Source organism: Stegodyphus dumicola, chromosome 7 (genome assembly GCF_044657685.1).
Source record: "Stegodyphus dumicola isolate Sdum_Otavi_A_Nest chromosome 7, ASM4465768v1".
In the NCBI taxonomy this organism is placed as follows: Eukaryota; Metazoa; Arthropoda; class Arachnida; order Araneae; family Eresidae; genus Stegodyphus; species Stegodyphus dumicola.
Window position 1 is genome coordinate 202,789,812 of NC_140774.1, and position 16,666 is coordinate 202,806,477.

The window sequence follows — 16,666 nt, forward strand, 5'->3', positions numbered from 1 at the left end:
ATTGAGATACTATTTAATTGTGTTGTCTTGCGTTGATACGTTGTATAGTGATGAGAGTATGAAAGCCACAGTTTTTTCCAAATAGGATTTAATATATCTCATTAAAGCGTTTTTTACTGCATTTCGCGCATTTTTTTCACGCGTAATTCTTGTACAAACATCTTTAATTTGGTAAAACCGTAAAAACTCTAAGCACAAAATTTATGAACTCAATTTTGCGTAAAAATAAAGTAAAATTAAATAAGATTGATGGTACGTGATGCTTTGAAATAAATAAGGTAAAATTAAACAAGATCTGATTATTTCTTTTTTTAACTTAATGAACATTTTCAGGCAGTAATTTTCAAAACTATAATAGAATTAAAAAACGATTATTTAGTTGATTATATCATCATTAAAATATTAACATTAAAGTGAATAATTTATTTTAGTAATTTATAATATTCGGAGCATAAACTTTTCTGAGTGTACTGAAGGAAAACAAAAAGATAAAATAAAATCTAGAAGCACTCAGATTTTATATTACGCCCAAAAGGAACCTTTTTTAAAAGTTTTGTGTGTTAATAAAACTGTTATTTTCCGTACAGTGCTCGCTCTGAACTCGTTGAGTTTATTAATCAAAAATTCGTTAAAGTTTTATAAAATATGAAATAGATTAAAACAAATTAGAAATTCCGCCGTCCAGATGCCCATTTTAGGGTGGAGGATTACATTATTCAAAATTTGATGGCTCTAGATAACGTCGTTTTTGTCACAGTGCGAGAAACATACATGTATTCATGCAGATTCTTCATTATTTAATTTCTTTACATATAATACAGGGCGATAATATTTGGTAACAACAATGTTCAATGAGACGCGGACATTTATAGTAAAACAACGCAAAATGCCGCTTCGAAACTAACAGCCTCCCTGGACTAATAAATTAACAGTAAATAAAAAAATCTTATGCAGAACTAAAAATAAATTTAAAAAATAATCACTATAAAATACAAGCAAAATTAATTATTATGGTTAAATATAATTAATATTAGAATTAAATGTATAAAAATTTTTAAGGAGTCAAAAGTGTTTATCACTATGATGTATTATCAAATATAATTGAAATAAAATTCCTTTATAGAAATTGTGCTATAATCTATAACTTAAAAAAAGCAGCACAATTTAGAATTTTAAACAAAATTTTCAAAAATTGGTTTTTAAATATTTTAGTATTTTTTACTTATTTACACCAATAAAAAGTATAAAAATTGGAAGAGGAAATTGCTTGCTTGAAATTTTCTATTAGTTCAGATTTAAAATATTATTTTCCAAAAGAAGTAGTTACAAATTTCCTTACAGCATAGGAAAAGCTAAAAAAATATCCAGTCCTGAAAGCATGCAATAGCTTTATAATTATTTGGAACGGTAATTATGCTTGATAAATATGCTAAATTTTTAAAAATTCATCTCAATTTCAAAAATAAAAATATGTAGAAATTCTAATTTGTGAAATGAGGCGTTACAACCAGCTCTTTCTTGACAATTATACACGCTGCAATAGGCAACCAATGTTAAATTTCTGCAAGTCGTCCCTACTCCTCCGGATGTGATCAAGGTGACAGCCGGCAACGCCTCAGACGAAGGAGAAAACCCGTTTGGGTTAGTCTATTTCTTATAAAGTTCATGTATAAAAGTCGATGAGGTCAGCGGATTATAATTTGACTTCCAGGAATCTATTGTATTTAGGACATATGTCAGATATAAAAATACGGATGGAGGAAAACAAATGCAGCACACTCATAAAGTGATTTTACATTATTATTTACAGCTACTATAGTGTGTTGCTTTAAAATGCACATTTCAAGGACTTTTCGCCCTCCCTCGCCCGCTGGCCGAGCGGTAAATTCGCTGAACACTGGTAGTTCGAACTAGGTTCCATTCCAGGCGAATGAGCTGGCTGCATGGGTGTTTTCTTGGTCTTTCCCATGTGTAACGTGGATACGATCCAGTTTCCCTCAGAAAGTCGTCTACGAAGGCATCCCTTCCCTTAGGCGATTTTAAGTAAGGTCAGATTCAAGGTAAGATCTCTAACGTTAAAAGAAAGTCCGTTGAGTCAAAAGACAGTCGCAGAATCATTAAAATGATCCAAAAGAGGATTGTCCAAAAGTCAACCTATAAACCTTCTTGGACTTTGAAAAGCTGTTCAAAAGAAATGGAATAAAATGCCGCTTCCGTTAATACAAAATGCTTTATTGTCTTGGAAATTATGGTGCAGAAAGATAATGAAGAATATAATTATCAAATGGAACACTTAAAACACAAAAATTTTACGTAAAATATTTCTGTAAATGCAATGAAAAAAATCGTCTACAAAGTGTGCGAGCAGCCTTCGTATTTTCCAGTTTCCCTTCGTAAAGGTGTTTCTCGCTTTACACAAGTGACTTTGGCATGCTAGGCCGCGTTCGACTCCCTTCTTCTTTTGTCTACCCCCTTTTTTCAGATGCATATATCTTAACATAATTTAAATAGAAGAAAAATGTTTAGAAGGAAATTTTCGAGTACATATTTCATGTGACAGGTACAGATAGAAGATTGACCAGCACCTCCGTAGTACCACAGGTAATTGAGATATCGCTGAACTTAGCTGTTAACCCTTAGCGCTGCGTTGGCTCCGCTACGGAGCCGTCCGTCATTTGTTACGTAACTCCGTAGGCTCCGCTGCGGAACCCAATGTTTTTAGCATGATTAGGCTTAAGATGTTACGGAATCGTCGGCGTTGGCAATTGTTATCTGTAAACGTGAAATTGTTATTGAAACGTGCTCAGTCTCGCTACTGTTACCATTGAAACAGTATTTGACCCATTTTATGGTTAGCAACATGGAGAAAAATAATTATTGAGAATATAGAGTTGAGTGATAATGAAGATGTGTTTGATTTTTCATTGTTAGAAGAATTGTGGAAGACAATGTTGATTATAATTCTGACACTTCAAGTAGTGGTTCCGAAATTCTACTACCAAAGAGACGACGAATGGTAGTTATTGAAAGTGAAAGCAAAGAGTCGCCGGAAGACTTAGATGAATGGCGCGATGTCATGGAAGAATTAGATATTCCAGATAGAATACATTTTAGTGTATCGCCGAAGGTCATTGGACCACAAATTCCTACAAATATTGTACAGCCGACACAATATTTCAAATTATTTTTCACAAACGAACTGGTAAATGAAATTATAAAAGAAACCAACAATTACGCAGAAAATGTTCTAAACAATAAAGAATTATCTAGTAGTTCTATTTGGAAAACGTGGCGTGCGGTGGAAGAGGATGAGTTTTGGGCTTTTATTGGAGTTATTATCAATATGGGTACGATACCCCTGGCGAATATGCAGGATTATTGGTCAGTTAAGGAGAATAGTCGCATCCCTTTCTTTGGTAAAATATTTACAAGAAAGAGATTTATGCAGATATTCTGGGTGCTACATTTAAAAAACACCGGATCCTGCGAAAATGTGCTGGAGTTGCTGGTAGGCAGTGGTACAAAAACGTGCGGAGCGCTAAGGGTTAAACTTCCCACCTCAATTTTTGAGGGAGAACACCCCGGGGGTGGTCCGAGGATCCCCCGCTCCTCTTTTTTTAACCATCAACCTCTTGAGAGGACTTTCTGAGATCACTGAATTCTAGTATTATTAGTGTATACAAATCATACTGAGAAAAGACTGTCCTTGAAAAGGTTGAACAACTGATGCTTCCAAAAGTCTAAATGCATGAACAAATGTCCTTCCTAAGGGGAAGGTGTAATAAGCAGGTCTTTGGAGCTCCCGCATTGCGCATAGAAAGGTGAAATTATTGGAACATAAAATTAAGTAAGTATACTTTAATATGTAGAGATGCATAAACATTAGATATGACAAATATCGAGACCGAGTCTTTGGATATAAGAGCGTCTCTGATTTTGGCCCTAAGGTATTTCATGAGACATCTATTCGAAATTAATATTTTTGTCATAAAGTAAAGTAATTTGTGCAAATATGGACGATTCTCTGTGAAGCAAGAAGGAGATAATGCGCTATCCAAAAAAAGGTTTATCCGAAATAACTCCCCCGCAATTAAAGATTCGGTTAAAGACAGTTCTGCTATAACTGCTTCATACGGAACAGGTAGCCTCTAAAACGTGGGACCCTCTTGGCTCAAATTTGGCGATCGCCAAATCTGTCTCCAGCAACCACTCAAAGTGATGATCACTCGTCTCCCTTTGATCCGCGCTTAGAATGTTCGTAAACGTTCGTTGACGAACGCATTCGATACCACGAGGTGCGTGCCGTACTGTATTGTTGACTTCCATGATCTCGGTTACGCGACACCTGTGATACCGTATTCCAATCTGTCTCTGACGTCATTTCTCTAAGAACATCAAACAATAACGAGGTAATCATTTTATAGAATAATGACGGACATATCTCATATATAAGTTAAATTTATTAACTTTGTATGCAAAAAAGCATGGATTGATTGTTTGAACGCTTTTCTAAGTATATTCACGCGAGAAAAAAACTTAACATCTAAAATTTTAACTTTGTTGATATCAGAGAAGTTACAAGTTGTCATATTTTAAATCAATACTTTTTTTTTAGAGTAAACCCGGTTTTGTTTCATGATAATCCTCACATGCTTTAAGTGATTAAACAAGCAAATACCTTTACATTTTATGACTGTCATGCAAAAGTACTGCTGCCAAAAGTAGTTTAAGAAACTTTCACTTTATTGTGCCATAATATTCCGAAACAAATGAGAATGTGATGGAGTAAAACTTATCTTTTTTATATACTAGCCGTTAGAGTGGCCAGCCGTCTCATATAGTTATTTTTTAAAAAGACAAAATATATAACGGTTTTAATTAGTCTAGCTCATATTATCTTAATTCAAGCTGGTAATTAGTAATGCTAGAGATGAAAAATTGCGTTTATTGCTTTTAAATCGCTTAATTTGTTGATTAATAACAGACAGATGAAACCTGAAAGTAAAATAGATTGTCTTTGTCAAATGGCAACACATTTCTTCTAAGTCACTGAGTTTCCTAGTTAAATTTGAAGCATAAGTATCTTACGCTTTACAGATTGGCACAGGAATGGGTAATTTGTTTATCAGAATTTCTTCAAGTTGCAAAAACAAAATAAAAAAATAAATGCTTTTTCACATACGTTCTTATAAAACGTAAATATTTGATAAATTGTGGTAAAGCTTGTGATTAGGAAAAAATTTGAACAGTTCGTGAAATTTTTGAAATATTAATACTTCAATTAATGAATAAGAAGTTTTCAAATCCGTAATCTATAACTTTTATTTAGTTATAGAGATATTTATTAGTTTATTTAGTTTAAGAGATATCTTAGAGACTTTTACGAGCATAAATAATTTGTTTTTTCTGAATAAAGTGACAGAATAAAACTTGAATTTAAACCTTTGGAAGTAGAATTGTGTGTTTAAATGTCAGTAGTCAATATGTTTATTGTTTATCCCGTTGTATCCTTCGAAAATGAAAAGGTACTTCGTTGCCTTAATTTAAACTGGCCGATAAAAACGCAAAATTACATTTTTGATGATCGGCTAGCTCAGTTCGTCTGGCTTGGTAAAATTATACTTTTTGTAGACATTCGGTCGAATATTTACTCAAAATCTTAAGTTTTGTAATTATATTATTATCTGATTTTTATTATCAAGTATTTATGAGACAATTCAATGTATCAGTTGCCTTTTTAATATATTGTATCCCAAATAGTAAAATTCTTATGTAACATATCAATTTTGCAAACTGCTAAAAAATAGTCATATAAGTGTGATCGTAGGCAATTGCCTTCGCCCAGTAATTGCTGACTGCCGTTAGTAATCAAATAAGTGCTGTTAGTAATCAAATAAATGCAACGCGTTTTGCGTTTTTATATCATTCCACAATGTACTTCAACTATCATTTAACGTCAGCTGTTAGTGTGTTAACAGCAGCCAATCCAGCTAACTGTGCGAGTTACACGAATTTGTAAAAGTATTTTTAATTCCTTGTACGAAGTAAAGGAAGTATTATAATCACTAAAAATCTCGGGTACCATATTGCAACGAAAATATCCATTTTGACAACTATTTTTAATTCCTTGTGCGAAGTAAAGGAAATATTGTAATCACTAAAAATCCCGGGTACCATATTTCAACGAAAATATCCATTTTGACAACTATTTTTAATTCCTTGTACGACGTAAAGGAAGTATTATAATCACTAAAAATCCCGGGTACCATATTTCAACGAAAATATCCATTTTGACAACTGTTTTTAATTCCTTGTACGAAGTAAAGGAAGTATTATAATCACTAAAAATCCCGGGTACCATATTTCAACGAAAATATCCATTTTGACAACTATTTTTAATTCCTTGTACGACGTAAAGGAAGTATTATAATCACTAAAAATCCCGGGTACCATATTTCAACGAAAATATCCATTTTGACAGCTATACAATGCAATTTAACGATGTTTTTGCATGACTCTTTTTTCCCCCAAACGAATTGTAAAACTCATTTAAAATGGATTCAGAAGAGATTTTTTCAGGGCGTCTGAACGTAATAACGTATGTTACTCGCATAACTCAAAAACAAGTAGCCTCAGAACGTTGAAATTTTATATATAGGACTGCTATTACATGTAGTTGTGCACTTCCCTTTTAGTTGCAATCGGCTGCACTAAAAGTATAGACACACACACACATATATGCATGTATACCTACTCTGTTACTCGGCTCAGTTCAGTTTTTTATTCTTATATGTTGATAAATTGTGCATTTTTTGCTTTAAAAAATGGTTGAATAGTGTTGTTCTTATCTTCCATTTAAGGTTTTTATGCCTTTAGTTAATCTGCATGCAAATATTTGTAGAACTATCAACAATTTAAAAGTTGTTTAAGTACGGCTAAGCCTAATTTTCGTTTATTATAGCAGCCATATTAGTTTGCATTTGAAACATAGCAGAATTTTGAGTTAATTCTTTTTGCACCTTCAGTGTCTTTTTTGCAGAATGGGACCAAAAGAAAACATTTAGTTCTGTGCACCGAAAAATCTGCCTTCTTGCCCGCTGGCTTAATTGCTTGTTTTTGCGTAGAAACTGTAATTTTAATTGTAAAAATGGTATTTTAAATTTTTTTAACTGAATTTGGTGTTTTATGTTTTTCTATAACTTCCAATTTTTAATGAAGTTATTTTGAAGTTTTATGTATTTTTGCCTTGCCGCAAAGTGAGAACTAAATTAATTGAATGAGAAGTATATCTCTTATGAAATTTGAGGAAATAAGCTTAAATGAATTGCAGCAAAAAAAAATGCGTATAATTTAGTATTCCGTCAAGGAAGCAAGGAACCGTTAACAAGCAAGTCATGTGGTGAACACATTAGACTTTTTTTGACGGTACATGTACTTCAGTACAGAATGTACCACAGTAAAGAATGTATGATGTTAGATAGTTCTTTTATTTATTAATAAACAAAAAGTGTAAAAATTAATAAAAGGGAAAATAAATATATATGTACATATAATATAAAAAAGATTTGATTATTATAAATCATATAAATTATTATGATTATAAATTATATCAATTCGAGATAATTAAATAAATATATAAATTTTAAAGTATTACGTGTTCTGATTTAAATCGCTCGGTTAGTTAATGTTTTGCTTTCATTTGAAATATAAAACGATCATTTTGAACCCCTGTAAGGAAGGTCCATGGGGAATAATAAGTGCCTTGATATCTTAATATAATGTAAAATAACGAATATACAAAAAAAAAAAAAAAAAAAAAAAAAAAGCTAGGCTATTTGAAATGCGCGGAAGAAATATGAGTCTTAACTAGACCAAGTGAGGAAGTGACTAAAAAGGTTTGGCTGTAAAAGTTCCTAACAGAAAAATAAAATAAGGTTTCAAAAATTTAAAAAAAAAAAAAAAAAAAAAAAAAACCTGCTCTTAAAGGCATCAGAAATGTGTTTATAAAAAGTATTAATAATTGATCAAATGCATTTTATAATAATGAGAGATAACGTACGCTTTCTTAGGGTACAATTTAAAGTTTTTAGGGCAGTTTTTGCGAGAAGTTTTCAGCGCTTACGAAAAACTTTATCACAGAGAAGGAGGAGGGGGAAAAGTCATCAATCAAGGTGCTATCATATTTCAAGCCTTTTGCATAACTTAGTCATATACTTATCATAACATAGCATTGATTGACTTTGGCTTCAGTCCATCAGAGCTTTTGTATCAATCATTCATATGCTTATCATAACATAGTAAAAGCTTCAACTTTTGAAGCTTGAACGCGTTAACAGAAAAAGTGTAGAAACGGTAACTCGACGATCATAACAGTTTTCTGTCTCTTTTCTGTATCTTATAATAATCGGATCCGACGATTCAGCTTAACGGATTATTGGCCGTGCCCGTGTACTCAGATTCTCAGGACAAGAAACTGCACTGTATATGCATTTCTATTTATATATGCTGTGTACTTAACCACATCATTCTGTTTTGAGGATTTATTTTTAAGGTAATAACTTTTCCACTACATTTATGGTAATTTATTTTCGTCTTTATGTTATTTTGGCTCACGAAAGGCTTCATAGGAATATTGCACTTTCAAATGCATTTGATCCAATGAATTCACTTGACATTTACGCCGCCCCTTAACGTTGTACCTGCAGATATTGTTCGGCCGATGTCCGAATCTCGGGGAACGCTTGGATGTTAGTAAGTGTATAGTGTGTATGAGGGCACTTAAAATACACGACAAACCGAAAATCCTGTCGAGGAAGAACTAAAAAGGTTGAACTGGACTTTTCGTGCTAGGGAAAGAGTAATGGGAGGCCCAAGAGAGATTCTCCTTTAAATTTGGGACTGGCACATATAACATGTCCATGGTTCATGCAAAAGACAGGTCCTTGACTGATTGACACGATAAAATTCGTGGACTTGTTTTAATAAAGTGTAGAATCATCGGCTAATCTTTAGAATATGGTAACAGATAGTTTGGCGACATTTTGGTAAGGCGATAAAGGTTACTAGCTAGGACTTTAGCAATAATCTGAGAAGTACACAGTTCGAATCACAGATTATTTTGTCTCAGAGAAATGAGAGATCATGAGACATGTCATGTGACATTTTCCGGAAAATTCCGATCGTGATTCTAGCTAAATAAGCACTTAGAAACAATTTCGCTGCTAAAGTGCAGATTCGCCCACTTATTTGTTTGGCGCTTTTTACAAGATTAAGAAGAATTAGATTTTTGTCAATTTTCTTTGACTTTTTAAGTGAAAATAGGTCGATGTGTACATGGATAAAGTCAAGAGTGTGCGCAATGCCATTTTTGTGCAATTCTGGGATTTTTTTTTAAGTGAATATAGGTCGACGTGTACATGGATGATACCGTGTATGTGCAATTCTTAAAAACGCGGCAAGCAGTTTGCGATTCTGCACTTTCTCCCAATTTCGCACCTAATCTTCGTGATGATTAAGCATTTTTGTTCCATAAAAGTTCTAGCATAAGCGTAATTCGGCTAGCAGATTGTTGGAAAAAATGTTGAGTTAAGAAAGAAAAAAAAAAAAACATGCCTTTATTTTGTGAAAACAAAATGGCGTCCAAAACAAAACTAGCAGGTTGCTGTAGCAGAGTTGGTCGCCAAATTTTCGCCAAAAAATCGCCGAGTTACCATAATGTAAAGATTCACCGAATCATTAGGTATTTTGATATTGGAGACGTAAAAAATGAGCAATGCCCTCGCCGGGACTCGAACCTGCACCTCTCGAACAGGCGCCGAGTGTGCTACCGTTGCACTACGAAGGCATGCTGGGAGGAGGGAGAAAATACCTTACATACTCCTCCTTTTAAAAGGCGACTGAGGGTTAGGAGACCTAATCGCCAAATCCTAGTGGTGACAAATCATCATCCACCATCTTTTTGTTTGGAAGCCACTGTAGCGTCATTGGATTATTATTGATGCGGGAGACTTGAAAAATAAGTAGTGCCCTCGCCGGAACTCTAACCTGGACCTCTCGAATACGCGCCGAGTGTGCTACCGTTACACCACGAAAGCATGCTAGAAGGAGAAGTTGCCTGAAGCCGTAATCGATTGAAAATTATTTCTTTCAGTAAGACAGTTCTCCGGCTCATTACCAAAGAATTTGAACTTCGATCAATATTTGCCATTCTGGTGGAGAGAATGCGCAGAAAGGAGAGAACGCATAAATGTGGTAGCCATCTATTCTTCGAATTCAAGCCCTGGTAACTTTTAATTTTGGGAGTCTGGCTTGGATACTGGCTTCGTGCTTCCTTTGCCCGCTGATGTCTTGGATTTTCATAGGACAGGAAACCACGAAAGAAGCACCTGCACAGTCATGACGACTTATCAGCTTAGTTGCTTATTATCCATTATCTGCTATTTATTATCAATTTTTCAATATTTGCGTAATAAGGACAATGTTGCATAATTTGGTTACATAATCATATAAATAACACACAATTTCCTGGATCTTCGCAACTTTCTCCCCGATGCTGTGGCCGCGGTCCAGCCTCCTGAAAAACTGGGCCAGCGACATCATGTTCAATCCTGTTAGGCTGACAGCCCTGGTGGTGTTTGCCACATTCAAATACCCCAACCTAACCATCGTGATATATTGCCTCGTACGTGGGAAAAAAATGAATTTTCTCATAGCTGCCTATATTATCATCAAATTTTTGTATCGTTCACACAAATTATTTGTTATAATTTTTTTAAAATGCTTCGACGGAATTGTCAGTAATTTTACGATATGCATAAAAGATAGAAATTAGCGTTCGAATACCACAAACATTATTCCCGTGTAAAATTACCATCTGATTTCTAATAAGATTTTGATTGTCTAAATTGCATATGTGCTCTTCAAAGGATACGGGAAAATTATCTGGGTGTGAAGTATTAGCTAACAAAGGTAATGTGGAATTTTCAAGGTAAAGCGTAAAAAAGGAACGCATTAAATAAATGAAAAAGGCCACACACAAAAAAATTAAGCATTTATTAAAATTAAGCGTTTACATTGATTGCGAATAAAATTAGCGAAAGAAATACTCGTGTAAAACTGTATGCAAATAAAACACAATCTGATTTGTGTAGGCGGATGAATAATCAACATAAGGGATTGGAACGTTATTATTAAACGAGTTGTTGCAAACATTCTAATCAGTGCTCAGTGCCTGTTACTTCAGTCAGCTCTTGCTCTAATAATGATGTTTTTCAATGAAACCTTCGACAATGCCAATACTGCTGTTAGCGAATTTTTCTGGTTTAAGAAATTGTGCCATGACCCAGCGATATCCCTAGCTGTCTTGAAAATGCTGATGCGCTTATAGATCAGAAAACAAAGAATTCAGTTAACTAGAGAACAATAAACCGATCAGTATTCAAACTGTCGAAGTTGATGCGACGACTATACTGAGCGATCATTAGCGCATTTTCTAGTTCCAATTAGTGCACGCTCGGTGTCTCGCCATTAGACATTGTTCTCAGGAAAATATGAAAAATGCTCAGAAAGTTCGTGTGTTCTCTCTTATGGAAGTATGAGTAGGTAATTGCTTCTTTCTTCCGCGTTCTTTCCGTTCGAGATTGCCGTAGCCAGCAACTGTATGGTGTGGACAAGAACCGATGATTCATATTTGTAATGAATTTTCTAGTTAGAATAGGGCCCACCAGCGGCCGAGCGGTAAAGTCGCTGAACACTGGTAGTTCGGTCCGAGGTTCGAATCCCGCGAACGGGCTGGCTGCATGGGCGTTTTCGTGGTTTTTCCCATGTGTAACGTGTATACGAGCCAGTTTCCCTTAGAAAGTCCTCCACGAAGGCATCCCTCCCCTTAGGCTGATAGCCCTCGAGGCTTTGCTATAATGACACACACACACTCTCTCTAGTTAGAATAGAAGTTGACGTATATTACTATAAAGCACCTTAGGAGGAACAAAGTGCACTTTTATCTGAGTGATACCGTGAAGTTTCAGGTCTATTGCATCCAGACCAATGAAAGTTTTGCACTTATTTGCTTGAAACCCCGCTGCATTTGCCAGAGATCTGTTGAGATTCTCTTTCACATTTACTCTCAGACAGTCCTGTTCTGCATACAGAAAGAAAAGTAGTCAGACAAACCTGATTTCTTCCCTTTCTATAGGCCAAATTACCATATATTCAAATAGGAACGGCCATGCCAAATTAAACCGCAAACGAGGACATCTAGTAATCATGTTATGTCCGACCCTCAGCTACAACTAAATTTAATTTAATTTAATTTTTTTTTTAATCTGAACGGTTTCAGATTTTAAATTACATCCGTGGCGTTTTTTAACGTTTTGTGTCTTACCTTTATTTATTAAATATCATGCTCTTTGCCCTTCAAGCATAAAATTCCGTTCAAGAGCAATGTCGCAAAATAATTTTAAAATGAGCATATCTTTAGTATTTCCGATACACAGTTCGACTCGCTAGAGGTAAAAAGATTCCCCCCCCCGTACAGTGTTGCCATGGCTCGCTTTGAAATCGTTGAGTCTGTTACTCAAAAATTCGTTAAAGTTTTAAAAAATACGAAATCGATCATAAAACAAATTCCAAATTTGGTCTATATTTGGTCCCATTTTGGTCCAAATTTGGTCCCATATTCGTAGGAGAATTACGTCATTCAAACTTCGATGGCTCTATGTACCGTTGTTTTATCACAATGCAAGAAATATACATACATTTATGCAGATTTTTCATTATTTGATTTCTTAAATATAATGCAGGACTCTAACATTGGGTGGCAACAGTTTTAAAAGTGAAACGGACATTTATAGTAAACCATCGCAAAAGGAAAACAATAGTCCTTCAGGCACAAAGCGTCTTTGGACTAAAAACAGAGAAACCAAATATCAATGCCAGGAAATCCGAGAAACCAATATCGGCCTTATTCAGTATGGTAGTTCACAAAATTAGTTTCCGTATCACTGGTTCGAACCCCGGAGAAAGCATGGGTGTTTGTGGTTATCTATTACCCATTTGTAAGTTTAATGGTGCATGTTGGGCAATGTTCTGGACGACGAGACGGCTGAACGATCGATAAGTTATGCTGTTACTGACGAATACTTAATAGCTGTTCTGATTTCCCATTCTTGTTTCAGGAAATTATTGCTAATGGACATGTGATATACTCCGTAATGGCCAGCAGATATCCTAACATCAGATGTTTGTTTTATTGTAACTACAACATCGACGATTGTCGTCAATTAGTTTTATGTAAGATGGTATTGGACTTTGCATACAATCGATTTAGCTCACATATTTCATCGATGAGTGTGTTATAAGCTATTTGCTTCTTGTCGCATATTCACTCTGTTTGCGGATATGATCTCTGGATGTGACGCTTCTGAAGAAGTAGTAGTGTTCGTAGAAGTGTTGAAGAATTGAATTGAAGAACCGTAACTCATTCGTCTGCGAAACAGCACGGAGGATTTCTTGAAATCAGCTCTTGAACGCATTCCTCAGCACCTTCAGCTTATGCAAGCAATCATGAACGTACTGATTATACATACATGAACATACTGGAGCATTAGATTACGCGAATCATTCATAATACGCTGCAAATGCATAATAACTGCTTATGCAAAAGAGATTGTATTTCTTTGCTTGAAGTCCTCCAAGTGGTATTTCGTTTCCTTATTTCATTCTTAGCCTTTGTAAATGATATGTTGAAAATTCTTTTTATGAATCGTTTTATTTATTTAACGAGTTCCTGGCGCTCAACCGGTATAGTGGTTAGTGATCCTGACTGCCGTAGCGATAGGCGCGGGTTCGAATCCCGGAGAAGGCATTGCTGTAAATGTCCGTCCCTTAGGAAGCAACGGTGGCCACCTATTAAGTGCTTCCACAATGAAATGACCACCACTTCCGATCCTTATAGTGACGCAAAGCTAATGGCTGTTAAATAAAGTGCCCGGTCATTTAAAAAAAATTAACGAGTTCCTTAATCCCGTTTGTATCTATCCCCTTCACCCATTCTAATATGGGAGCCTTCCCCCCTTTCCTTTTTTTAGCCCAAAGGGCGTTAGCTCAGAAGGGCTATTAATTTCGTTTGGGCAGTTTGCGTCGAAAACGTTTAAGGTTGGTTTCACTTTTCAAATTGTAGCCACCCAATATTATCGCCCTGTGTTATATTTAAAGCAATTAAACAAAGAAGAATCTGCATAAATGTCTGCCTGTTTCTCGCACTGTGATAAAACAACGGTACGTAGCGTCATCGAATTTTGAATGACGTAATCCTCCTACGAATATGGGCATGTGAAAGACCAAATTTGGAATTTGTTTAATTATCGATTTCGTATTTTAACGAATTTTTGAGTAACAAACTCAACGATTTAAAAGCGAGCAATGGCAACACTCTACGGGGGGGGGACCTTTTTTTTTATTTCCAGCGCGCGGAACGGCCCACCAGCGGCCGAGCGGTAAAGTCGCTGAACACTGGTAGTTCGGTCCGAGGTTCGAATCCCGCGAACAAGCTGGCTGTATGGGCGTTTTCGTGGTTTTCCCCATGTGTAACGTGTATACGAGCCAGTTTCCCTTAGAAAGTCCTCCGCGAAGGCATCCCTCCTCTTAGGCAGATAGCCCTAGTGTGCTTTGCAATAATTAAATACACCAATACACACCAGCGCCCGGAACTGTGTATCGGAAATTCTGAAGAGAGGCTCATTTTAAAATTATTTTGCGACATTCCTATTGAACTGAATTTTATGGTTTAAGTGCAAAGAACATGATGTTTAATAAATAAAAGTAACACACAAAACGTTTAAAAAAACGCCCCTTTGGACGTAATTTAAAATCTCAAACCTTTCAGATTTTTTTTTTTTTTTCCCTTTCCTTTTTTCGTGAAGAAGTACCTGCATCTGATCGCACTCGAAACTGATTAAAGATTTATTCAAAATCTGTACCAAAAATAAAGTTTTTAAATATAATTTTAAGTTTTGCATTGATGGATTTCTCTTTCAGTTTGAAAGGATAGTATCTCATAATAAATTATTTATCGAAATCATGGGCTTAGAAAAATATGTAACGGATATAAAACCTAACAGTTGCCAAGTATAGAACTCAAATTTCATAAAATGGTAAAAAATATTTTCTTGTTTTCAGAGCTATCATATTTTTTCCACAGCTGCTGCCTTCTACTTGCTGCCTACTACTTCTACTAAGTGAATTCTACTTGTTGGGAACAAATATATCGGTAGAATGTATATTTTAATTACAAATCGTTCATGAATTGAATTTTCATAAAGGTCACATCAGAAACATTCAAGATAGTATTTCTGAGAAAGTAATTAAATATCATTATTGAATATAACTCGTAGTCGTAGCTTCGACGAAGACGACCGCATTCGCAGAAGTCCATATTGTTTGGAAGATTTTATCGTACCCGAAAAAACGCAATGTTCATTCTTTGAAATAATAATAATATGCTTCAAACACTCAATTTTTTAAAATAAAAAAAAAAGCCGCTGGAATTGCCTTGTCATCGATAAACCCAATCGATTGAAGTGAAATGACGCAGAGAATTACATTTATTTTCTACCTGAAATCGAAAGGTACTCATTTGCAAGAAATTTCTGTTGGTTACACTTTGTAATTCAAACGTATTAACTTCTAAGTATTAAATTCTCAGCTTGATTTTTATCCGGAATAATTCTAATATATTGAATTAAAAACTTTTAACTTAATTACAGAAACTTTAAAGTGGGAAAAAACTTGAAATTTAATAATCAGAATGTATACTCGTTCTTTTATTTCTCAAATTTTTCTTCGTATAAAAATTTTTTATTACAGTCAATTCCTACTTAGGTCAACAAAGAAAAATTTTATTTTAGTTACTTTTTATTAATATTTTGGACGTTTTTTCCTTTCTAATTTATGAAGTTGATGGTGGTCTCTTTTTCATGCTATCCATCTCTTGTAATGCTTCATTATTGCAAGGAACCTTTCCAGTAAGTTTCGAGCAGTCCAGTTTTCTTCAATTAATTTTTAAGTAATATACAATAGTAAACTACTTTTTATTCATCCCCTCAAGTTCAGATACATTTTTGTAAAAAAATTTAAATCATATATTATTATCACGTTAACATAGAGATATGGGGAGAATATTCGCTACATAATGGGGTATTACATCCGCTTCATCCAACTCTATAAAACTACAATTCTTTAATTCCATTACACTGTTGCCTTTTATTTTTATTAAATATTGCAATCCCATTTATCACAGTCATGTACTATTATTCATAAGTTGTTATAATATTAATTTTTAGAGCATAGAAGAATTCCCAATAAACGGTCGTTATTTGTGAGTATTATAATATATTTAAAAAAAACAGCATATCTTTATTTCCGATAAACAGGAATAAATAAGTAGGAATTGATTTAATATGTGTAAAAACTATATTGACATCAAGTGTCATCCACTACAAGTTTAAAAACATTTATTTGAACTTGAGAGGATGAATAAAACGTATTCTATTAACGATTAAAAATTTGAACAAGATATAGTCAAGAACAAGAACAACTTTCGGTTACGACGTCAGACGATAAAGTTTGTAACCTAAGAAAAGCTTAGAAGCTATCTTTATCTCGGTTC

At 34.5% G+C, this 16,666-nt stretch overlaps 1 protein-coding gene across 5 annotated transcripts in view; it reads left to right on the forward strand.

The window, feature by feature from the left end:
* Window positions 1–16,666, forward strand: part of LOC118194177 (transcriptional corepressor CBFA2T3-like) — a 248,354-nt gene that overhangs the window by 130,206 nt on the left and 101,482 nt on the right. The window contains exon 1 of one of the 5 annotated variants that reach the window (XM_085821252.1): window positions 4,256–4,409. The exons of the other annotated variants lie outside the window; for them this stretch is intronic. The gene's annotated coding sequence lies outside the window, so the exon portion shown is untranslated. Of the gene's footprint in view, window positions 1–4,255; window positions 4,410–16,666 lie in introns of those variants that run through there. 5 annotated transcript variants of the gene reach the window in all.